This window comes from Rhinopithecus bieti, unplaced genomic scaffold (genome assembly GCF_001698545.2).
Source record: "Rhinopithecus bieti isolate Rb0 unplaced genomic scaffold, ASM169854v2 scaffold_19722, whole genome shotgun sequence".
NCBI classification, from domain to species: Eukaryota; Metazoa; Chordata; class Mammalia; order Primates; family Cercopithecidae; genus Rhinopithecus; species Rhinopithecus bieti.
Window position 1 is genome coordinate 1,541,221 of NW_016809905.1, and position 26,015 is coordinate 1,567,235.

The following is a 26,015-nucleotide window of genomic DNA, read 5'->3' on the forward strand; positions in this document are numbered from 1 at the left end:
CCCACCACAACTCTTAAATAATAAAGTTTTGTGTTTGATTGTATACAATTTTTATTGTGTTTGTTCAAGCTAAGTGGTTCATCATGGTGGGAGCATGAAAGGAATGAGTGTATGAAAAGGGGAAGGTGGGAGCACCTTGACCCAGGGATGGGATTGTTTATTGAGGAGAGATAGGAGTTAAAGGGAGAGAAGACAGCATGAATACATGCTTGTCCAATTAACCTCAGCACATTACTAATCTTAGTTTGTTCCTGCTGTAACAAAATACCTGAGACTGGGTAATTTATAAATAACAGTGTCTGAAATTATTTATTTAAAATAATTATAAAATAATTAAAAATTTATTTATCACAGTTCTGGAGGCAGGAAGTCTAAAAGCATGGTGCCAGCAGATTTGGTGTCTGGTGAGAATCCAGTCCCTGCTTCCAAAGTGGCACATTATTGCTGTGTTCTTTGTAGGGGAGGAACACTGTGTCCTCACATGGCAGAAAGACAGAAGACCAAAAACGAGCCCAACTAATTTCCTCCAGTCCTTTTTCCTTCAGGCACAAATCCCATCCATAAGGGTGGAAGTCCTTGTGGCCTAATTACTTCTTAAAGACTCTATCTCTTAATACTGTTGCACTGAAGGTTAGGTTTCAACATGAATTTTGGAGGAAACACAAACATTCCATTATAGCATTACTTCAGAATGCCTGAACTCTATACAGTTTAGATAATTGTCTCATACAAGCGTCAGTTGAGGGGGAACAGGAGAGATAATCTTTCAGGTTGCAACAGGTTAGGACAGTTTTTTTTTCTTTTTCTTTTTCTTTTTTTTTTTTTGAGACAGAGTTTCATGCTGTCACCCAGGCTGTAGTGCAGTGGCATGACCTCGGCTCACTGCAGCTTCCACCTCTCAGGTTCCAGCGATTCTCCTGTTTCAGCCTCCCAGGTAGCTGGGATTACAGGCATGTGCTACTGCACCCAGCTATTTTTTGTATTTTTAGTAGAGATGGGATTTAACCATGTTGGCCAGTCTGATCTAGAACTCCTGTGAAAGGTAAACAATAAAAGTTAATCTCCTACAGATTGTGTTTGCTCCAGGCTTTCAGCATTGTGCTTGCACTGAATACAAGCAAGCAGCTCCAGCTTCTCGGGGCTGCCCTCTGGCCACTTGAGCCAGGCAGTCACCTACCTGCTCTTACACTGCATACCTGTGTCTGAGTACTCATTTCATCCAGCGGTTGGCCAGGGTATGCGGGACAGACCTGGCAAGTGGTGCCTCGTGTGAGGAACACTGCAACGGATCACAACAGAACCCTAAAAAATGTAAGTAAAGTGACTGTGCAGTAAGTAATTGGTGCCCACTGGGGATTTCCAAGTTCAAGGGAATTTTCAAGCTAGGGTTCTATCATGGGACAACAGTTATCAGCTCAACAGCAACAGCATATAAAAATATTGAAACAGCTGCTTAAAGCTACTGAAGGCTCAGTCTTGGAGGCTCAATTAAGGGACCTAATTCAAACTGTTGTTTTCCATAACCCATGGTTCCCAGAAGAAGGCACACTAGACATAGAGCTCTGAGAACAAGTGGGAAGAAATCTTAAATGACATCATGCACAAGGGCAATGGGTCCCAGTAACATCTTTAACCACTTTACATAGAAAAGCCTAAAAAGGGAAGGGAGGAAGAACCATCATCTACCTTACCACCTCCTCCTCCTCCCTCAGCCCTGCCATTACCAGGTAAAGGTGCCACAGAGGAGACAAAAATTTTCCCTGAGCCCGCTCCCCCAATGAATTGGAAAAAAGACAAGGGATACACTACAATTATGGGACCCTGTCTTAGGCAAGTGGCATTAGAAGGGGAGCTCTTGGCCTGCCCAGTAATACAAGATCAACAAGGCAATCACGTACATGAACCCATTACTTTCAACACTTACAAAGAAATAAGAAAAATCATTAGAGAAAACAGAGCTGCTAGCCCATTTCCAAAAAGATGAATTGAGGCCATAGCAGATAACTTCCATATGATCCCATGGCACTGGTCAGTGCTAGCTAAAACAACTTTAGAGGCAAGTTAATACCTTCTCTGGAGGGCAGAATATGATGAGTTGTATGAAAAACAAGCCAACCAGAATCAATTGGCCGGGCAAAACATAGCAGCTGCTATGTTCCAGGGGAGGGGTCCCAGTGTCAGTGTACAACAATAATTATATTTTGTCCCCCAAGCCTATGCCCAAGTGTCCTTATGCACCTGCAGGGCTTGTGACTGAATTCCTGAAGGTGGAGTTCAACAGGGATCTTTTGTAAATGTTCAACAAGGGCCTCAGGAGTCACTTGTTGAATTTGTCAATTGGTTAACACAGGCAATTAAGAGACAAATTAGTCATTTCCAGGTTGCTGGTATCTTATTGTTGCAACTGGCTCATGAAAATACTAATGTAGACTGCCAGCAGGCAATCAGAGGAAAGGCAGCCTATACGAGCATGTCAGTTGGTGGGGACTGAAATACACAAAGCCAGAATATTGGCTATGGCATTAAAGCCTCCTAAAGTGAAAAGGGAGAAAAACCCAAATTGTCTTCTATCTGGAGAGCCAGGTCATATGAAGTGGGAATGCCCCAGTAGTAAACACCAAAGTAACTCTGGAAAAGAACTCCCTTTATATGCCCCTGATGTAAAAAGGGGGAAAAATTGGACAAATCAATGCTAGTCCAATTTTGATAAAATGTCAACCCCTAAGTAATCAGGCAGGAAAATTCATGAGGGGCCAGCCCCAGGCCCCATTCTAAACTGGAGCAATGCCAGTGGCTTTCCTTGGTCAGATGGAAAGCCCACAGTCCTCCCTCTCAGAGCAGCTTCCTCTGGAAGCACAGGACTGGACTTACTGTGCCCCAACAAATTAGTGCTAAAAGAAGGAGAAGACCCTAGAAAGGCTGCAACAGGCATCTGGGGCCCACTGCCTTCTGGAACAGTGGGATTGGTCCTAGGGCAATCAAGTATCCAGTAAGGGAATCAATGTGTTCACTGGGATAATTGATAGTGATTATCAAGCTGAGATATTAGTTATGATGGAATGTAAGTTTCTGCATATTCTTCCCCCTGGATCAAAGAGAGCTCAGTTACTGCTTTTACCATACTGGATCCCCAATGCCCAGGGAAAGAAAAGGGGACAAGGAGGTTTTGGAAGCACAGGAGCCTCAGGAGTATGTTGGAACCAATTAATCACTGATCAGAGACCCATGATTACCTCAAAAATTGAAAATAAAAATTTTAATGGCCTGTTGGACACAGGGACAGACATTTCAATCATTAGTGATCCAAACTGGCCAGAAACTTGAAATTGGGTCACTCTGAAACAAAAAATTACCAGCATCGGGGAAGCACACACACAGTCAAGCCAAGCATGCACACCTAACATTTCATGATTCAGAGGAAAGAAAAACAGTTATACAACATGTAATTATGCTCACTCCTGTTAATCTTTGGGGATGGGACCTATTAGCCCAAGGGGGGCTCACCCTGCATACCCCTTTCTAATAATAGCCACTGCTGTAATTCCTCCCCTACCCCTGACATGGCACTCTCAAGATCTAATTTGGGTAGAATAGTGGCCTTTAAAGGGAGATAAATTACAAAGATCCCATAAATTAGTTGAAGAACAGTTAAAAGCTGGCCATATAGAACCATCAAACAGCCCCTGGAATTCTCCGATTTTCGTCATTCCCCAAAAGTCTGGTAACTGGAGACTTTTGCATGACTTACGTGCTATGAATGCTAATTTGCAACCTATGGGGCCCCCTCAACAGGGGTTCCCTTCTCCTGCAGTGATTCCTTGAGGTTGGCCTATAGTCATTATTAACTTAAAAGGCTGCTTTTATATGATTCCCATTGCAGAACAGGACAGATAAAAATTTGTGTTCACAAAGCAGTTATCAATAATGAAAGGCCAACTCGCCAATTTCATTGGAAAGTCCTTCCTCAAGGAATGCTGAACAGTACTACCATGTGTCAGTATCATGTAAATCAGTCTTTGCTCTCCAGTAGAAAAGAATTTCCTAATTGCAAGATCATCCATTATGTGAATAACATCTTACTGGCAGCCCCAACAGAGCCAATACTTTTGAGTTCATAATCCTCTGTCAAAAGGAATACATAGTTAAAAGGTTTAATCATAGCACCTGAAAAGGTACGGAAGTCCTCCACTTGGAAATATCTTAGATACATACTAACTTCCTGGTCAGTAAGATCTCAAAGGGTTTAACTGAATACTAACAACTTACACATCTTAAATGGCTATCAAAAATTACTGTGCAATATTAACTGGCTTTGCCCCACCTTGGGCATAACTACTGATAAATTACAGAATGTGTTTTCTATCCTAAAGGGCAATGCAGCCCTGGACTCCCCCGGGTATTTAACCTCCACTGCAAAGAGGGAAATTGAGGAAATAGAGCAAGCTATTTCTCAGAGGCAACTAGATCGCATAGACTCACTATATTCAGTCCAATTATTTGTATTTCCTACTAAACATTCCCCAACAGGATTAATAGGACAGATAGCCCCAGGGCTGCACTTCCTAGAATGGGTTTTTTGCTCACATATTGGGCATAAAACACTATCCCCCTATGTCGAGCTAATTGGTAGTCATCTATACAGGCTGAAAACAATGCAATCAATTGCAAAGTTATGATCCTGTTATCATGAGAATTCCTTTGAGTAAAAAACAGTTTGAAAAAGTCCTGCCCTTATCTCTAGACCTAAAGATAGCATTCTCTGATTATGCAGGCCATATATGCCCTTCCTGCTGACAAACTACTTTAGTTCTTATCTCATACTCCTGCAGTTATGCCTACAAAGGTAGTTCACTCCACCATATCTAACACTTTAACGCTTTTCACGGATGGCTTTGGTAAAAAATGGAAAAGCAGCTAGCTGGTGGGAACTGCATAACTCCCTCACTTGATCTGAATTTACTAGTACTCAGAGAGCTGAGGTTGGAGCCCTAATATTGGTCCTGGAAACCTTTTCTGTTCAGCCCATCAATACTGTTAGTGACTCTGCTTACTCTGTTTATTGTGAAACCTTGAAGCAGCCCTCATTAAGTCCACTCTTGAGCCCACCCTGTGTGCCCTTTTTCTTCAGCTTCTGCAATTGCTTGATCATTGAACACATCCTGCTTTTATCACACACATTCAGGCCCACAACTCAATGCCAGAACCACTGGCTCATGAAGAAAATGACCCTGCAGGAACCACAACCCTGGAAGATGTGGCTTTCTCAGGTGACACAGGCCCCAGACATCACCTAGGGGATGCTGAAGAAGACAACTCAGGAGGCCAAGTGAATCCTGCTCCAGACGCAGAGGCCATTCACTCGAGATAACTTGTTCCTTGCTATGCTTTCTGTTGTACATTGCAACTCTCGTAGGTATTAACCTTTTTCATTCTCTCACTTTGCCTGCTACCTGTACCTGCTACACTCTCTTTGGCCCATCTTCTAGATCTGCCTTTTTTTCCACCCTGTTACTTGGGCAGACATCCCCTTCCAAGCCTCTAATAACATGACTGATTGGCTGGCAGGGATTGACATACCCCAGGTGGGGTCCCTCAGTAATGGCACACATTGGACTGAGGTGCCAAGTAACACTACATATCACTCCTTGATTGGAAAAGAATAATACTGATTATATTCATGTTTGTCTTATGTTATTTACTGGTTCTAGGATGCAAAGCTGGAACACGAGCTATAACTGCTCTATCAGTCAAACCTGTCACTGCACACATCTGTACTCTTCAATCAACATAACCTGATACAAAAAACAGAAAAGGGGCTGGGCATGGTGGCTCATGCCTGTAATCCCAGCACTCTGAGGCTGAGGCAGGCAAATCACGAGGTCAGAAGTTCAAGACCAGCCCAACCAACATGATGAAACCCCATCTCTACTAAAAAAAAAATACAAAAAATTAGCTGGGCATAGTGGTGGGTGCCTGTAGTCCCAGCTACTCGGGGGGCTGAGGCAGGAGAATGGCGTGAATCTGGGAGGCGGAGCTTGCAGTGAGCCGAGATCGCGCCACTGCACCCCAGCCTGGGCGACAGAGCGAGACTCCGTCTCAANTGCCTTTTTTTCCACCCTGTTACTTGGGCAGACATCCCCTTCCAAGCCTCTAATAACATGACTGATTGGCTGGCAGGGATTGACATACCCCAGGTGGGGTCCCTCAGTAATGGCACACATTGGACTGAGGTGCCAAGTAACACTACATATCACTCCTTGATTGGAAAAAGAATAATACTGATTATATTCATGTTTGTCTTATGTTATTTACTGGTTCTAGGATGCAAAGCTGGAACACGAGCTATAACTGCTCTATCAGTCAAACCTGTCACTGCACACATCTGTACTCTTCAATCAACATAACCTGATACAAAAAACAGAAAAGGGGCTGGGCATGGTGGCTCATGCCTGTAATCCCAGCACTCTGGGAGGCTGAGGCAGGCAAATCACGAGGTCAGAAGTTCAAGACCAGCCCAACCAACATGATGAAACCCCATCTCTACTAAAAAAAAAATACAAAAAATTAGCTGGGCATAGTGGTGGGTGCCTGTAGTCCCAGCTACTCGGGGGGCTGAGGCAGGAGAATGGCGTGAATCTGGGAGGCGGAGCTTGCAGTGAGCCGAGATCGCGCCACTGCACCCCAGCCTGGGCGACAGAGCGAGACTCCGTCTCAAAAAAAAAAAAAAAAAAGCAATAGAAGAAAGATAATTCTTTATTATGAATCTATACATACCTACATCTATGTCTTTGTATCATAAAGACATAGATGTAGGTATGTATAGATTCATAATAAAGAATTGGCTCATGTAACTATGGAAGCTGAAAAGTCCCAAGATCTGCAGTTAGCAAGCTGGAAACAGGAAAGCCAAACAAGGAAAGCCAATGGTGTAAGTTCCAATCCAAGGTCCTGAGAAGACTGATGCCCCAGCTCAAGCTGTGAGGCAGGAGAAGTTTCCCTCCTATTTAGCCTTTTTGCTCTACTCAGGTGCTCAGTTGACTGAATGAGGTCCACCCACATTCGGGAGAGCAATCCACTTTCCTCAGTCTGCTGATTAAAATGTCAACCTCATCCAGAAGCACCCTCACAGACACATCCAGAATGTTTCACTGAACATCTAGGCAGCCTGTGATCCAGTCAAGTTGACATATAAAATTAACTATCTCCGCTACCGATGGGCATTTTGGTTGTTTCCAGGTGTTCAACTCCACTTTATATGCCCTTTACGCTTGTTCATTCCTCGTGCCTTTATTCATGCTAGTCCCCTGCTCCAAATATCTTTTGTTTACTCTGCAGTATCTTACCCTTTCCCACTGTTCAAGGTTTATCTAAGAGCTGTCCCTTTAAAAAAAAACAACAAAAAAAAAACCTTCCTAGATTTAGATGTCCCCAGCTGGACACTGAAAGCACCAGTTCCTGAATAGAAATATCCACTTCCCTCTGATCTCCTCCAGTGAAGAGCATTCCATTGATGCATGTCTTTTATGATCTCGGCCTCTTTAGGTAAGACTTAGATAAGGACAATAGCTATACAATAGTCAGAAGAATTTGAGGTGTAGATTACCAGTAGGTTAAATATTTATTTACTTATTTATATTTGAGACAGAGTCTTGCTCTGTCATCCAGGTTGGAGTGGAGTCGTGCGATCTCAGCTCACTGCAACCTCTGCCTCCTGGGTTCAAGCAAGTCTCCCACTTCAGTCTCCTGAGTAGCTAGGACTACAAGCGAGCACCAACACGGCCAATTTTTGTATTTTTAGTAGAGATGGTGTTCACCATGTTGGCCAGGCTGGTCTCGAACTCCCGACTTCAAGTGATACAACCATCTTGGCCTCCAAAAGTGTTGGGATTACAGGCATGAGCCACTGCTCCCAGCCGCCAGTAGATTAAATATTCTGCCTACGGAGGTGAAAACTGTTGTTCTTGAAGGGAACTTTAACTTTTAGTTTCTAAAATTACCCAGCTTGACGTTTTCTGGGAGTTTACATTAAAGGGACTGGCATCATGAGGGTATATGAAGATGTAACTACAAAGGAAAATGTATGAATAAGAGTTTTTCAATATCCTTGGTTTATGTTGTGACTTTTGACAAAGTTGTCACTCCTGTGAAAATGCTTCTGTGTGGTTCTCTAGAAGGGAAAATAAAATAAAAAGGTCCCCTGGTTAGGAGAGAGTCATTTTTTTAAGAAATGAGCAAAGCTCCTTTTTGCGTTTCTTTACCCTCTAAGTGGTAAGAGATCCCCATCTGTTGCGCTCTCGATTCTGGAATGTTTGAGTGACATGCACAGAGAAACATTCCTAGAGTGGCTGTTGGTTAGAATGAATGACTATGTTTGGCTTTTACATAATACATAAAGTGTACAGGTTTGTTTTTATTTGCTTAGACTGTCTCTTGGTACTTTATGTCCACCATTTTTGCAGCTAAGGCTGCTGTCTCTCTTCAATTCCTGCTTACACCAGCCACATATATGCCTCTTTCTTAGAGTTATCTGCTCAATAAACAGAGTTAATTTAATTCTGAGGAAGTGGCAGGAAAGTGACAAACTCAATCATTGAGCAGAATAATCCCTGTGAAGGGCACTTAGGCCATATGGACTGAGAGCCATAGTGATGTTCATACTCCCCTGGCAACCCAGAGAGCCTAGGTCTTGGAACCCAGTACAAGAAATTATTTAAAGAGAAAAAAGTCTCCACTTAGAAAAAATTTAGGGCAGCACTAATTTGTAACAGGAAAGAGCTATAAAATAACATCTAAGATTAGAGAATGGCTAAGAACCCTATAGTGTCTTCTGTAAATGAACCTTGCACGTTGTTTTATGTATCTTCAGATGCATTGTGAAGTGATTGTGGCATCGGTTTGAGAAAGAAGAAGAACGCAGAATCTGTGCATATCTCTTAACTTCAGTAACATGAAATAAGCAGTTAAAAAGGGTTTGTTTCCCTGGGTAGCAGCCCAGTTCTAAGCCAGGGACTTTGGGATCCTCATAGAATGATGGCCCCGGGACTTGCCTGCTTACCCAGTGGCAGATGGATTCTGCCTGGATCCAGAAAACCCAGATTAAGTGACTTCAAATCTCAGAGACGTACAGCCACGATTTAATTTTCTTGCTCACCGGTCTGAGGGTTCACTCTGTTTCAGGCTGTGAGCTGAGTCTATATCTATTCCACAGTCTCCTCATTCCGACACATATCTACATTCATTACATAGTGGATGGCGGAAGCACAGGAGTAGCAGGTAGCCTCTGCTTAGAGCTGGCATACTGTCACTTCTGCCCATATTTCCATTGGCCAAAACAAATACCCAATATGAACGAGGTTAGGAAGTGGAGTCTTCCTGCTCAAGTGGAAGGCACAGAGAAGTCACATGGCAGAGAGCATGAATGTTTAATTTCCTTATAGGGAAGAAATGAGAAAATGGGTAATAAAATCCCAATCTACCAAGCAACTTGAGATCGTGAAAGAACAAATAAATAAACCTATGAACGTATCACTTAAAGTTTTTATCCAAGAAAATTAAGGTGTTTAGCACTCTCCAGACGGAGCTCATCTGCCCCAATTTCCTCCTGTCCTTACAAGTAGCTACAACCTCAAAGACATACTTACCATCTCAGAGGAATCATCTGTTGGCTCCCAGTTCCATTGGTTCCAGGTGCGGGGTATATGCACATAGTTCATGCACAACACTGTCTTTATCACGATTTGATTAATTTTTCCACATGGAGGTACAGGGGCAGGTTGAAATTTTTTATATTATGAGTGTGTGTATAAAAGACATAGGTCATTAGTCCCTTCCCCCGGTACTTGGCTACAGTGCTTGCCATTCTTGATTCTCCTGTTTGATCCATCAAGACCCGGGACACAGGCCTCCCGACTGGGCCCAGCAGACAAGTGTTAGAAAAGGTCTGGATACAGCGGTGGATGAATTTCAGGCTTCTCTCCATCCCACCAAATTTCCAACTCTGACTCATCAATTCAGCATGGCTTATGTCCAGGGAAGATTCTTTTTTTTTTTTTTTTTTTTTTTTTTTTTGAGAGGGAGTCTCGCTCTGTCGCCCAGGCTGGAGTGCAGTGGCCAGATCTCAGCTCACTGCAAGCTCTGCCTCCCGGGTTCACGCCATTCTCCTGCCTCAGCCTCCCAAGCAGCTGGGACTACAGGCGCCCGCCACCTCGCCCGGCTAGTTTTTTGTATTTTTTAGTAGAGACGGGGTTTCACCGTGTTAGCCAGGATAGTCTCCATCTCCTGACCTCGTGATCCGCCCGTCTCGGCCTCCCAAATTGCTGGGATTACAGGCTTGAGCCACCCCGCCCAGCCCAGGGAAGATTCTTTAAACACTTCTTGGTTGCTACAGGGAACAAGGAAAAGGCAAAGTGAATCAAATGGCACTGAGTTGTTTTCAATGAGAAGTTAACTCTATGTTATTTGATCTTTAAAAACAAAACAAACAACAACAAAAAACCCTGAAAAGATCTTGTGATTCACAATGATGCTGGCAGTCATTATGCTAAGTGAAATAAGCCAGGCACAGAAAGACAAATAAATACTGCATCATCTCTCTTATATGTGGAATCTTAAAAAGTCAAACTCACAGAAGTAGAGAGTAGAATGGTGGTTACTGTTGGCTGGGGAGCAGCTTTGGGAGGGACTGGGGAGATGTTGGCTAAAGGATACAATGTTTAATTAGGCAGGAGGAATAAACTTAGGAGATTTATTGTATAACATGGTCACTATAGTTAATAACAATGTATTGTGTACTTGAAATTTGCTAAGAGAGTAGATTTTAAGTGCTCTCGACACTTAAAATTAGATTTTAAAATAAGATTAAAAGTAAATTGTAAGTGTTCTCGACACACACAAAAAATGATAAGTATGGGAGGCAATGCATATGTTAATTAGCTGGATGTAGCCATTACATAGTGTACACATATTTCAAAACATAATCTTATATACAATAAATGTATATAATTCTTGCTGATTAAACAAATTTAAAACAAAATCAATCTTAAAATTAAAAAAAAAAACCCTCTGAGGTAGGTAGGACAGAAATTTTGTACCAATTTTTATAAATAAGGAAGTCAAGAATATAGCTTTCATCTATTAAAGAGCAGAGTTGGAACTTTGGAGTCCATCTTTTAGAGCTCAAAATGGGCCTTGAGATCACCCAAGCCAATGGATTCATTTTTCATGGGGAAGCTGAAGTCCACAGAAGTCAAATGACTTGGAAATCCTTTCACAAGGTAGTTTGAAGCACAGGCGAAACTAGCGCACCCTTCTCCAAACCCCATACTAGTTCTCTGCCCTTTGTCCTCTGATTTTCATAAATACACTGAGATTTTCCAGTTAAACCAAATACGGTCAAGGGGGTCTCATAAATAGAGCTGTCATTATATATCTTAAACACAAGATCCAAAATATATTTTGTAATGAATGAGAATGTGATCCCAAGTTTTAGTAGAAGAAAAGGTTCAGTGCATACAAAGGACCTTGCTGAAATGCTTGCTGTATGTAATTTTAAAGCCTGGAGCTGACCTGATGTATGAAAAGGGGTTTGAGTAATAAGTCAGTACAGAAGAATCTCAGCATGTCTGATTAGAAGCATGAGCTTACAGGCCGGCTGGCTTGAATTTACATCCAAAGCTCTATCCTTTACCCACTGAGTAACTTTTGCCAGATTAATTACTAGATCTGAGCTTCTATTTTGACTCAATAAAGTTAATGGGTATGAAATGCTTTGGAATAAAGTTAATAGGTATGAAATAGCCCAGAGACCCTATAAAGCAACCATAGAATCAAAACTGCAAAGCAACCAGCTAACAACTTCACCATGTGAATAAAACTTCATGTATCAAAATTAATATTAAATATCAATGGTCTAAACTCTCCACTTTAAAAGCACACTATTGCCAGTTGAATAAAACAAAACCAAGATTCATCCATCTTCTGCCTTGAAGAGACACATCTCACACATAATGACACCCACAGGCTCAAAGTGAAGGACTGGAGAAAGATCTGTTACACACATGAAAACAGAAAAGAGCAGGGTTCACTATTTTATACCAGATAAAAGAGACTTTAAACCAACAACAGTAAAAAAAAAAATAATAAAAAATAAAAGGACAAAGAAGATCACTACATTGTGATCAAGAGTTCAATTCTACAAGAAAACTTAACTTTTCTAAATACATATGCACCTGACAGCAGAGCACCCAGATCCATAAAACTACTACTTCTTGACTCACAGAAACACTTATACAGACACACAATAATAATGGGGACTTCAACATCCCATTGACAGCATTAGATCATTGAGGCAGAAAACTAACAAAAAAATCTGGACTTAAATTCAGGACTTGACAAATTGGAACTAATAGACATCTACAGAACTTGTAAAATATACATTCCTATATACATTTCTCTCATCTGAACACGGAATATATTCCAAGATCAACCACATGCTCAGCCATCATGCATGGCTTAATCAATTTTAAAAAAAAGTTCAAAGTATACCAACTATACTCTCAGACTACAGTGGGATAAAATAGAAACTGATACCAAGAAGATCTCCCAAAACCACACAATTACAGGGAAATTAAACAGCTTGCTCCAGAATGACTTTTGGGTAAACAATAAAATTAAGGCAGAAATTATAGCAGAAATTGGGTATCCACCCAAACAAAAGAAACTGTCATATCAAAAGCCACTTGCAGTATGTTTACAGCAGCAGTATTCACAATAGGAAAGTCATGGAATCAACCTAGGTGCCCATCAGTGGTGGATTGGATAAATAAAATGTGGCACATATTCACCATGGAATACTCTGCAGCCACAAAAGAACAAAAGCATGCCCTTTGCAGCAAAATGGATAGAGCTTCAGGCCACTTTCCTGAGTGAATTAATGCAAAACAGAAAATCAAATAGCACGTTTCCACTTATAAATGGGAGCTAAACAATGGGTATACACAGACATAAAGATGGAAACAATAGGCACTGGGGACTCCAAAATGGGGAGGGAGGGGAGTAAGGGTTGAAAACCATCTGTTGGGTCTGATGTTCACTATTTGGATGATGGGTTCAATGGAAGCCCAAACTTCAGAAATATATAGTATATCTATGTAACAAAGCTGTACGTGTACCCCGATTATATAAAAAAAATGTCAGGAGTGGTGGCATTTGCCTGTAGTCCTAGCTACTTGGGAGGCAGGCAGGAGGATCACTTGAGCCCAGAAGCTGCAGTGAGCTGTGACCATTCCACTGCACTCCAGCTGGGTGACAGAGCAAGATCCTGTGTCTAAAACACAGAAAAGAATAGATGGATGGATGGATGGATGGATGGATGGATAGATAGATAGACAGATGATAGATAGATGGATAGACAGATAGATAATGATAGGTATAAATGATAGATGATAGATAGATAATAGATAGATGATAGATGATAGATAATGATAGGTAAATGATAGATGATAGATAGATAATAGATACATAGACAGATAGATAATGATAGGTAAATGATAGATGATAGATATAGATAGATATAGGTAGATGATAGATGATAGATGATAGATGATAATGATAGGCAAATGATAGATAATAGACAATAGATAATAGATAGATAATAGATAGATAACATATAGATAGATAGATAGATAGATAGATAGATAGATAGATAGATAGATAGATTGGTTGAATTTAATTCCCCTCTTTACTGGTAAAATCTTTGGTAATTCCTGATTTCCTTTTTATCTTTGAGTTTGGAAATTCCTATTCATACTTAACAAAATGACTGTTGCATGCCCCTGGTATTCTAGGGGAGGGAATAGAATACGTTCCAAATTGTGGCAATTATTTGCCACTGATGTGTGAGTCCCTCCCCTCATCCAAGGAAGGGTCAGTAATCCTTGTTACTTTGTCAACTGCCTGATAGTTCAACTGGCAGTCATCCCCTTGCAAAATGCTTAGCAAAATCAAAATGCAGTCAAGGGTCAACCCGCCGAGTTATGCATAAACTAGCTCTGATAAATAACAGCCCTGAGTGAAATTTGTTCCAACTTGTACATCTGTTGATTCTAAGCTGGTCCTGCTCTTCTTGCCTTTCAAACACACCTTTCACTCGTGTATTACAAGTAGTGATGGGTTTAATGGAAGCCCAAACCTCAGCAATACACAATATATCTATGTAACAAAGCTGCACATGTATCCCTGATTATATATATTAAAAAAAAAAAAAGTCAGGAGTGGTGGCATTTGCCTGTAGTCCTAGTTACTTGGGAGGCAGGCAGGAGGACACTTGAGCCCAGAAGCTGCAGTGAGCTGTGATTGTGCCACTGCACTCCAGCTGGGTGACAGAGCGAGATCCTGTGCCTAAAAACACAGAAAAAAAAATAGATAGATAGGAGAAAGGGGGGGGAGGGTAGGAGGGAGGGAGGGAGGTGGAGAGAGAGAGAGAGAGAGAGAGAGAGAGAGAGAGATTAAGATTCATTAGTTGAATTTGATTCTCCTCTTTCCTGGTAAAATCATCTTTGGTAATTCCTGATTTCCTTTTATCTTTGAGTTTGGAAATTCCTATTCATACTTAAGAAAACAACTGTTGCATGCCCCTGGTATTCTAGGGGAGGGAATAGAATACGTTCCAAATTGTGGCAATTATTTGCCACTGATGTGTGAGTCCCTCCCCTCATCCAAGGAAGGGTCAGTAATCCTTGTTACTTTGTCAACTGCCTGATAGTTCAACTGGCAGTCATCCCCTTGCAAAATGCTTAGCAAAATCAAAATGCAGTCAAGGGTCAACCCGCCGAGTTATGCATAAACTAGCTCTGATAAATAACAGCCCTGAGTGAAATTTGTTCCAACTTGTACATCTGTTGATTCTAAGCTGGTCCTGCTCTTCTTGCCTTTCAAACACACCTCTCACTCGTGTATTACAGGTGGTGACTTTTTGCAGTTTTATTTATTCACAGACCTGATTCTTTTCACCTCCCAGTTTATAAAAATTTCTCAATATATCTCGACCACTAATACAATTCTTTTTTTTTTCATTTCCCTGGATCTTATTGGTGTTAATTTAGTCATGTAATGAGACAATAGGCAAGTGATAGCACCCGGGCTATGCTCTATCTGCCATCTTGAGCCAGGTCTCTAACTTGCATTTTTGCAGTTTGTATACCTATTTTTAGGAATGCATGTATTTCTATCTGCATTTTAAAACTTGGACCTAAAATCTGTGACGTGTTAACTATCACCACTGAGTAGTGGAGGCACACTCAGAAACACTCTTGAACCCAAGTCTTATGTTTTTACCACATCACCCAGGGTACCAGACTTAGACATATTAACTATATTCTTTAATTATACAACCCATAGGAGTTTTAAGGCACTTTCACACGCATTGTGTTATTGTTTTCTCACTAAAGCCCTTGATCTAGCATTGTTATTTGCTATAGACTGGAAACCTGGAAATTAAAACAAGATTAAAATAGATCATAAAACTGACCTATTTTAGGTAAACTCAGAAAACAGGGATTTCAAGTCTCTGGACGGCATGAGCATCAATGTCAGGGCATCCTAGGAATTTTTCTTCCACTTACCACAAATAGTAAGGTAATTGGCATGCTGAAAGGATCCCTAAATTAACTCACCAAAGACTGCAAAGTCTTGTTTTTCATAAAATATCTTATCTTCATCTTTAAGGGCACTGGATTGCTCTTTATAAAGAACTTCCTCTTATCTTTATCATCTATGAGTTTCACAACTTGGCTGAGAGACAAGTTCAAAGAAGAATAAAAGATAACAAAGATGTGAGAAGAGTTGAGAGGGAAGTAAAGAATGAATGCTTTGGATGAATGCCCTGAACCTTCTCTAAAGCCACTTAATTAACCATAGATCAACAAATTCCTCACCAATTATAGAAGAAAGATTAGGATAATCAGAAAATCCATTACATATTTTTCCATTTTAGTAGCAATAATCATAACTAACAATGATCATTTACTGTAACTGGACACTATGTACTACAATGGATACAAATTATCTCAGTCATTTTGACTATTCAGTGTAGTAGGTTGTGCTATTTTTCTCACTCCATTTAGGAAAATCTTAAGTCACAGACATCCTAGTCTCTAATACAATTTCTTTTTCAAGAAAAGTAACCAAAACATTTCGAAGAAGTGATTGATTTCGTGTTTCCTGCAAGGAGACATAAGGTAAATTTGAATCATTTTATGTGTCAGAAAGCCAGAAAGCTTTCAAAAATTAATAAGGTCGGGTCCAAAGAACTTAGTGCCCAACTAAATAGAGGGTTCTATCGGACGAAGTTGCAGCATTTCAACTATGATTGTCATTGAAATACATTCAATCCATGAGGAGCCCTGAGTCTGTAGTGACACACAGACAGATCTTCAGAGGAACAAAATGATCTCAAAAAAGACAATGTGGCATTATTGACTCATTTATTGGGTAATTGAAAAAACCTAAAAATTACTTCTAAGCATAACAGCTTGAAGTTTCCTTCGTTATTGATAACTTTATTTAAAAAAAAAAAAACTACAAACAGAAAAATTACAATACATTAAACACATTTATACTTTTCACCTAGCATCACCAATTCTAGTCTGCCACATTTCCTTTGTGCATACCTATATAGCATTTAAATTCTTTTGTAGGTTGCAGAAACTATGATTATTTCTCACAAATATTTCAGCATGTATCATCAAAGTGCAAGGACACTGTCTGACATAACCACAATACAACAGATTCAGAAATTTTTAACATTGCTAAACTTCCAGTAACTAATAGAGATCATGTTCAAATTTTGTCAGTAATAGCAATAATATCTCTCAGAATTTATTGTCTAATTTAGTATCCAATCAAGAATCTCAAATTCCTTTTAGCTGTCATTTTGAGGTTCATTTTCCTAGAAAGTTCTTCAAACTTTCTTATTTTTATATTTACAATTTTTATGTGTACATATCAGTTGGATTATAGAATGCCCTTCAATTTGGTAATCGTCATTTAATTGGGTGAAATGATATCTCATTGTGGCTTTAATTTGCATTTTTATTATGATTGGCAATGTTAAGCATTTTTTTACATGTCCATTGGCCATTTGTTTTCTTTTAAGAAATGACTAGCCAGATCTTCGGGGTTTTTTTTTTCTGTGTGTATGTGTGTGTGTGTGTGTGCGCGCGCGTGCGTGCACGTGTGTGTGTTTGCTATTGTCAAAGGAATAGTTTGGAAATATTTTCTCCCACTCTGTAGGTTGTTTCTTCATGTTGTTCATTGTTTCCTTTGCTGTATAGTAGCTTTTACCTTGATATAATTACAATTCTATTTATTTACTTTTGCTTTTGTCGCCTATGCTTTTGAGGTCCTACTCAAGAAATCTTTGCCCACACCAGTGTCCTAAAGTATCTCCCCCAATGTTTTCTTCTAGTAGTTCCGTAGTTTCAGGTCTTACATTTAAGTATTTAATCCATTTTCATTTGAATTTTGTAAATGGTGAGGGATAGGAGTCTTGTTTCACTCTTCCGCTATGGTTATTCAGTTGTCCCAGCACCACTTATTGAAGAGGCTGTCATCTTCTCAATGTATCTTCTTGGTGCCTTTGTTAAAAATAAGTTGACTGTAAATGCATGGATATATTTCTGGGTTTTTTATTCTGCTTCATTGGCCTTTGTGTCTGTTTTTATGCCAATATCATGCTGTTTTGGTTACTGTAGACTTGTAGTATATTTTGAAGTCAGAGAGTGTGATGTCTCCAGCTTTGATCTTTTTGCTTTGGATTGCTTTGGTCACTCAGAACCTTTTGCAGTTCCATACAAATTTTAAGTTTTTTTTTTTCTGTGAAAAATGTCATTGGTATTTTGATGGGAATTGCATTGAATATGTAGATCACTTTGGGTAGTATGGACATTTTAACAATATTAATTTTTTTGATGAGATATCTTTCCATTTTTTCATGTCATCTTCAATTTTTTAATCAGTGTTTTATAGTTTATCTTGTAGAGATCTTTCACTTCTGTGGTTAAATTTATTCCTAGGTGGGTTTTTATTTTTGGAGCTATTGTAAATGGAATTACTTTCCTGATGTTGTTTTCATATTGTTTTCTGTCAGTGTATGGAAATGCAACTGATTTTTAATGTTGATTTTGTATATTGCAACTCTACCGAATTTGTTTATCAGTTCTAACAGTTTTTTTGTGGAGCCTTTAGGTTTTTCTAAATATAAGATCATGTAGTCTGCAAACAAAGACAATCTGATTTCTCCCTTTTCAATCAGGATGCTCATTATTTCCTTCTCCTGTCTAATTGCTCTAAGATTTCCAGTACTATGTTGAATAAAAGTGGTGAAAGTGGGTATCTGTGTCTCATTCCTGATATTAGATAAAAGTCTTTAACTTTTCTCCATTCAGTAGGATGCTAGCTGTGGGTTTGTCATTTATAAACTTTGTTGCTTTAAGATATGTTCCTTTTATATCCAGTTGTTGAATTTTAAATCAATGAAATAATATTAAATTTCATTAAATTTTTTCACCATCTATGAAAGTGATCATATGGTTTTTTGCTTTAATTCTGTTGATAGGCTGTATTGATTGATTTGCATATGTTAAACCATCCTTGCATCCTTGAGCTGAATCCCATTTAGTCATGGTGAGAGATCTTTTCAATGTGTTTTGAATTTGCTTTGCTAGCATTTTATTGAGGATCTCTGCATCTATGTTCATCAGGGATATTGGCCTGCAGCTTTCTTTTCTATTGTATCTTCTCTGGTTTCAGTATCATGGAATACTGTCCCCATAAAATGAATTTGTTGTTGACCTTTGAGAATTGATACATGCCTTGGGGTTGTGTTATTTGGGTGAAGTAGGCTTGGTGATCTTTGATCTTCTTGTACCCAAATATGCATATTTTCTCTAGTCTTGGAAAGTTCTCTGTTACTGTTTCTTTGAATAAACTTTCTACCTCAATCTCTTTCTCTATTCCCTCCTTAAGTACAATGACTGTTATATTTTCCCTTTTGAGACTGGATGTCACCTTGCTACTTTTTAGCATTTGATGGAAATAAGAGAAGCCTAAGATTTATCAAGCTCTATATTAAATCTTCTCCAGCTTCTGTGATGAGACATGATGGAAATCACATGATCTGGATCCCAATGGACCAGACTAGAGAGTTGTGGCCAGTATCGTACCTGAGTATCACGGACAGCATCTTATCTTCTATATCTTCTACTCCCAGATCCAGGCTCTCAACAAACAGAACTTCCCCATGTATACTCACATAGACCAAGATAATCCAGTTATGCAGAAAGTGTTCCCAAGCCCAAAACAGGTTGTCATGTCTTATAGGTACCAGTGGAATTCTTTGTTCCTTAGAAGTTGCTCCAAGGAACGATGATGTCAAACAAGGGCCTGCAAGTACAACTTAATGGGTAGGTGTGTAGTCCTGTTCAGTCACTGAGATTTGAGGAATTATTTGATACCGCAGCATAGACTAGACCATTGTGTCTAGATACACTCATATTGTTAGCAGGAAAGCAGATTTATTTTAGGGTTCAGGCAGGATATCTGCAGGTGTACTATAATCTTTTTTTAAAAAAAACTGGTACTTTTATGTGAGTCCATTTCTTAACTCTGCCTTTGTGTTCAGTAAGGTGGAGTAATATCTACATCCAATCAGTTACCTAACCCAAGGCATTAAAAAAAAAGTAGTTGGATCTATTATTCATTCACATATTCTATGACAATTTATTGAGCACCAACTCAATATATGCCAGGCACGGGGAATCAGTAGCGAAAAGACGACAAAAACTCTTATGCTCTTAGAGCTTATATTCTAGTGAGGGAATGAGACATTAAAAAGTAAGTCAGTCATAAAGTATATCTGCTTCTCATAAGTGCTGCGAAGAAAAATAAGATCAAGGAGAGCTAAAAGGTATAATGAGGAGAGGCTTTACCATTTAAAATAAGATTATTGGAAGTCCTCACTGAAAAGATGACATTAGAGGCAAATCCTTAAGGAGACCATCATGTGGCCATTTGGGAAAGAGTGTGCCAGGCAGAGGGAGTAACTGCAAAGACCCTAAGGTGGGAGCCTGTCTGGGGTGCTGAAAGCAGAACAAGCAGCAAGGAGGCCAGTGTGGGAAAGGGAAGAGTTGAGGGAGATAAGGGCAGAGAGATACAAGGGGTAATCATGTGTAGGGTCTTGTGGGCCATGGTGAAGACTGTGGTTATTTTTCTGAACAGGGCTTTGAGCAAGAGACAGACATCCATGACTGAGGGGCTGTATTGAGATGAGATTGTGGAAAGGCAAAGGTGGAAGCAAGGAGACAATGAATGGTTGGACCAGAGTGGGAATGGTAGAAATGTTGAGAAGTGATAGGACCCTTTAAAGGTAGAGCCAAAAGGATTTGCTGACTGATTGAATGTGCGGTGTGGGGGCCATGAAAATTCACGCCTCAGACCTCCTTCTGTCAGTAATATAATTGACCAGTGACCCTAGTAGCTGGCTCTGGAATCCACCCTTCTTAGTTCTGACTTCAGGCTTTTCACGGACTTCTCCTGCCTGTAACAGCACAGCAGGAAGACAGGGCACTCTTCTGGTGGGGCAATTTTCACCCAGGAACCCCCGTGGGCCTAAGACCTCCTCTTTCTCTCTCTCCACGAGGGAGACTGAAAGTAGACGTAGATCGCAGACTGACAGTTCTCTCAGCCTCCCCCAGACCCCTTTCTTTTTGCTTCACAGTCTCCTAGTAAATCTCTTGTACATCTAATCCAGTCCAGGAGTTTCAGAAGACCTGGACTAAGGGAGAGAAAGTAGCTCAAGAATGACAAGGTCTAGGAAATTGGAGTGATGGAGATGCCATTTTCTGAATGTATGCATGCGTGAATAACACTTCCATATCCCCATAGGTATCCTGGCACTGTTTGGCTGGATGATTTGAATTTGTATTACATAGATGGCTTTGGAGAAAGCCCTTGACAACGTTCAGGACAAAGTGTGCCTGGAGATCTCAGGGCCATCCGTTGCTCTGGACTTTGCGGACCCCACTCTGCCAGCAGAGGGCAGCAGAGGCAGCCAACGCTGCAGAACCAGGCTCCCTCCCTGAGAACGCTGAAAGATGATGGGTGCCTCTGAGTTTAAGTTGTAGATTTCAGGTGATTTCACCCTCATGCATAGTATCTATTCGCCAAGATTGTGAGATTCACGGATGAAGGAAAAAAGGAGACTTTATTTTCAGAAGGAAAAACAATCCACGAATCCAGGAAACGCTGCCCTGGGGAGAGGGAAAGAGCACGTTGCGCACAACGGAGGGGAGCTGCTATTTGATATCTGGGTCGCACAGAGTCAGCCTTACATACATATGAGCAGGGTGGGGAAAAATGCAAATATGCATGAGGGAAGTCAGGCATTGCACAGTAGAAAACATATGTGGAACATACATCCCATATTCACATTTTGGTGGGATTTAACATTAAAATGAAGGGGAATTTGACCCTTTACATCAAAAGGTAAACTATAGGACATAAAGACAATGTTTGAACAATGTCCACAAGCTGGCTGAAACTGGCTTAAGGTTTGCAGCTATTGATCACTAAGGAATGTTTATAACACCCGTCCTCTGTCCAGTCTGACCTATGGCAGGACAGCAAGGTAGAGGACGAGGCCAGGGAAGGCAGGGAAGAGTGTTTTAGTGTTGTAGGACTTTCTCCTTAGTTCAGCTAAAAGCCGGGTTCTTCTCACACAACCACGAAAAGTTAGGCTTGCGGACACTCTGAAGGGGTGAGAAAGACAGTTTATTGGGTGAAAAGGAAAAAAAAGGGAAACAGGGACTCTCAGCAAAGCGAGAGTCCTGCCAGTGGGCTCCCACCTCACAGATTAAATCACCAGATTACCACCCCGAACAGGAGGGGCCAGGGCGCTCCTTGCTGCAAACCAGAAGGAACTTCCCCAAGGCTCCACCCCAGTGCGCACTCCTCCCAGTGCGCAGGCCCATCGGAGGTCTTGTAGGGGATCCCTCTTTACTTGGCTGTCTCAGTAGGCTGGCAACCGGCAGTCTGTCAGGGTCAGCTGGGAAATTTCTAGCTGTAGTTTGTTTTTGTTTTAGCAATGCATTTCAGGAGCTAGTTTCTGCTTTATTACAGGGGAAAAAAAAAAAAAACCTACGGCAATTAAAAAAAACTATGCAATCCCCCTTTGCAAGGATTGCAAACACACAGAGAATAATAATGAGGTTTTTGATACTGAATTACTCAAGAGGGAGTGGAAAGTGCCTGAAAATTATAGTTTGGGGTCACCATTCCCATCTTGTGCCTACTAAGGTTTCTGGTACATAATAAGCACTCAATATTTATTAAGTGAAGAAATGAATGAATCAACATGCAGTGAAAAGTAAAATTATTTTAGTTTCATGAATTTTTTTAATTTTTCTATACAATTTATATATTTTGCAGATATAACACTGAACAGTTACCTAGGGAATGTGGGAACTTTCTATAACATGCATGTTATGGTAAAGATTTTCTGGCCAGGCACAGTGGCTCACACCTGTAATCCCAGCACTTTGGGACGCTAAGGTCAGTGAATCACCTGAGGTCCGGAGTTTGAGACCAGCTGACCAATATGATGAAACCCTGTCTCTACTAAAAATACAAAAATTAGCTAGGCATGGTGGCTCACGCCTGTAATCCCAGGTACTCAGGAGGCTAAGGCACGAGAATCACTTGAACCCGGAAGGCAGAGGTTGCAGTGAGCCAAGATTATGCCACTGCACTCCAGCCTGGGCTATAGAGCTAGACTCCATCTGCAAACATATAAAATTTAAATTAAAAAAATCTGTAATTAAAAAATAATTAGAAACCAAAGCTGAACGAAAATCATGAAATTATGAAAAAGCAAAATAAAACTACGTTGCAATTACCTTTTTTTCCCTCTCTTTTTAGATTGGTAAAGTGTGAATACATTTGATGGCATCTGCTATTAAGCAGAGTATGGAGAAATGGGCACTCCTCTAAGTTATTGGCAGGAGTGCACATTTGTACAGCCTTTGAGGGAAGGCAGTTTTAGAAGCCCTGTTTTCATGGGGAGAACTTTTGCTGAAGAGAAACTGAAGTTTTCTAGATCAGGGACATTTCATCTGTGTCCACAAACTGCCTGGGCCTTCATTTAAATTCAAGGACTCTCTAAAGTTGAAGAGAAGAAAATTATATCTTTATTTTATTAACTTCCAAGCATAATTTAGGATTCTCTTCAATCATAAATGTATGTACCAAACTATCAGAGATTTCTATTATCTCTGACTTTATCAAGGATGGTAATGAGATAATTTCATATCTGATTATCACTAAAAATAACAGAAATATCATTTACTCTTATAATATTGAAAGTATTTAATGTATGATTATATAATGAACTCATTGAATATGAGACTTTGCAGCTAGATATGATATAATAAATTTAAAATATTCAGATAACTATATGTCAATATAATTTTGTTTCCTTCATAATCCTTGTGTTTTATTAATTTCATAATTTGTGACTCGTGATCCCGAGAATGGGAATAATAGGCCTCCTCAGACTGTCAAGCAGCCCATTGCACAAAAGCATTTAAAAGTTATGCTTTAGATGAAGAGGGGCTCAGTGGGCTACTGATGGATCAGGGTTTAATTACACAGAGAAAGTCTAAGGAAGGAAAAATCTTAGCCATAGTGGGAGGCGAAGAGAAGAAAGCCCAATGCAATCTCCCACTAGATTTTTTTGTTTTTTAAGTAATTTGGAAGTCACAAATTTTGTTTTGAATTTAATTAGCACTGTTAGCTTAAAATCACAAGTTTAAAACTTAGAAAGGAGAGCTTTAGTTCTTAAGGGATTTACAACCTGCAGGCAGGGAGCACAGGCTCTGGCTGTAATACCAAAAGCAAGCACTTCCAGGGCGAGAGGGGTAAGACAGGAATCAATGTTGACTGGGTTGGCTGAGTATACATATTCAACAGGATACAAGGGGAGCTGTAAATATTAATGAAAGTGGGGTTGCATGCATACAAGGTAAGCAAATGTACATGATACATGCATCCCATGTTCACCTTGGGGTGGAGACTTAACATTTAAATCTATTACAATTAGGTGCTATTGGTCAGAAGGTGAAGCAGGGACAGGAAGGTGCTAAAATGCACAGCCTCTGCAAAACCAGCCAGAACCAGCCTACGGTGTCAGTGATGTCTTATCAGGAAAAAGTTATAGAAATCAGTCTCTTGTTCAATCAAAGCTGTAGTTATGCATGGTCAGTTTGTCAGCTTCTGCCATGGAGGAGCTACAACTGTTTCAATATTGCTTATCTTAAGGCCAGTGCTTGTTCAGCTGCCAGAGAAAAAGAAAATCTTGTGACAGTTAGAACATAGATTTTGTTTGGTAGGGTTGGTTTTTTTTTTTTTGTGTGTGTGTGTGTGTGTGTGTTTTGTTTTGTTTTATTTTTAAGAAAGAGTTTTACTCTGTTACCCAGGTTGGCGTGCAATGGCACGATCTCGCTCACTGCAACCTCCACCTCCCCAGTTCAAGCGATTCTTCTGCCTCAGCTTCCCAGTAGCTGGGATTACAGGCGCCTGCCACCACACCCAGCTAATTTTTGTATTTTTAGTAGAAACGGGGTTTCACTATGTTGGCCAGGCTGGTGTTGAACTCCTGACCTCAGGTGATCTGCCTACCTCGGCCTCCCAGAGTGCTGGGATCACAGGCATGAGCCACTAAGCCTGGCCCACAGTTTATTCTTTAAGTGTAGGAGTGCTTGACTTCACCTTTGCCTGGTATGTCCTCAGGTCCTGTTTATAATTTTGTGTCTTATTGCCACAAAGAGTTTGTTTTGTCCGTCTTATAATCTCTATTTTAACGTAAGTATTGATGGTTATTGTGTCTAAACCAGAAAAAGGAGCGGGTAGAATGAGGTGTGTATGATATCTTGTCCCTGTCATGGCCAAGAACTCAGTTTAAGGTTTCTCTGGGGTCCCCTTGCCAAGAAGGGGTCCATTCAGTTGGGTGGGATGCTTAGCATTTTATTTTTAATTCTTAGCTCATTTTTCAACAATATGCTTATGGCTGTATTTCTCTAATTATCAAAATAAAAAATAAGAGTATCTATGCACACTTCCACATGTAAATTAACAAACCCAGCAAAGTTTTGACCAATTTAGCTTCTAATACTCTGGGGGGAGGGAATGATATTACTTTCAATACTGCAGAGGGTGTACACACTTCCTGTGATATTGTTTCTAATATCCATTGGAGGAGAGGATGATATTACTCCCAATATCTCTGGCGGAGTGCACCCCCTCTGTGATATTGATTCTAATATCCAAAGGCAAAGAGGCCGATATTACTCCCAATGTCACAGAAAGTGTACACCTACCCTGTGATATTGTTTCTAATATCCAGGGGGAGAGTTGAAGACATTACTCCCAATATCGCAGCAGGTGTACAAATCCCTGTGATTTTGTTCCTAATATTAAGGGAGGGGAAGGATAATATTACTCCCAATATCGCAGCGGATGTACACCACTTTTGTGATATTGTTCCTAATATCCAGAGGGCAATGATATTACTCTCAATATCATAGAAATGTACACCTCCCCCCCGTGATATTTTTCATAATATCCGGGGGCGGGGGAGAGAATGATTTAACTCCCAATATCACAGGGGGTGAACATTCACCCTGTGATATTGTTCCTAATATACAGGGTAGGAAAGAATGATATTACTCCCAATATTCCATGGAATGTACAAGTCCCCTGTGATATAGTTTCTCATATCCATGGGGCGAGAGGATGATATTACTCCAAATATCGCAGGAGTTGTACACACCCCCTGTGATATTGTTGCTAATATCAAGGAGAAAAGAGAATAATATTACTTTCAATATCACTGGTGGTGTATACCCCACCAGTGATATTGATCCTAATATCCAAAGGGGGAGCTGATAATATGACCTTCAATACTG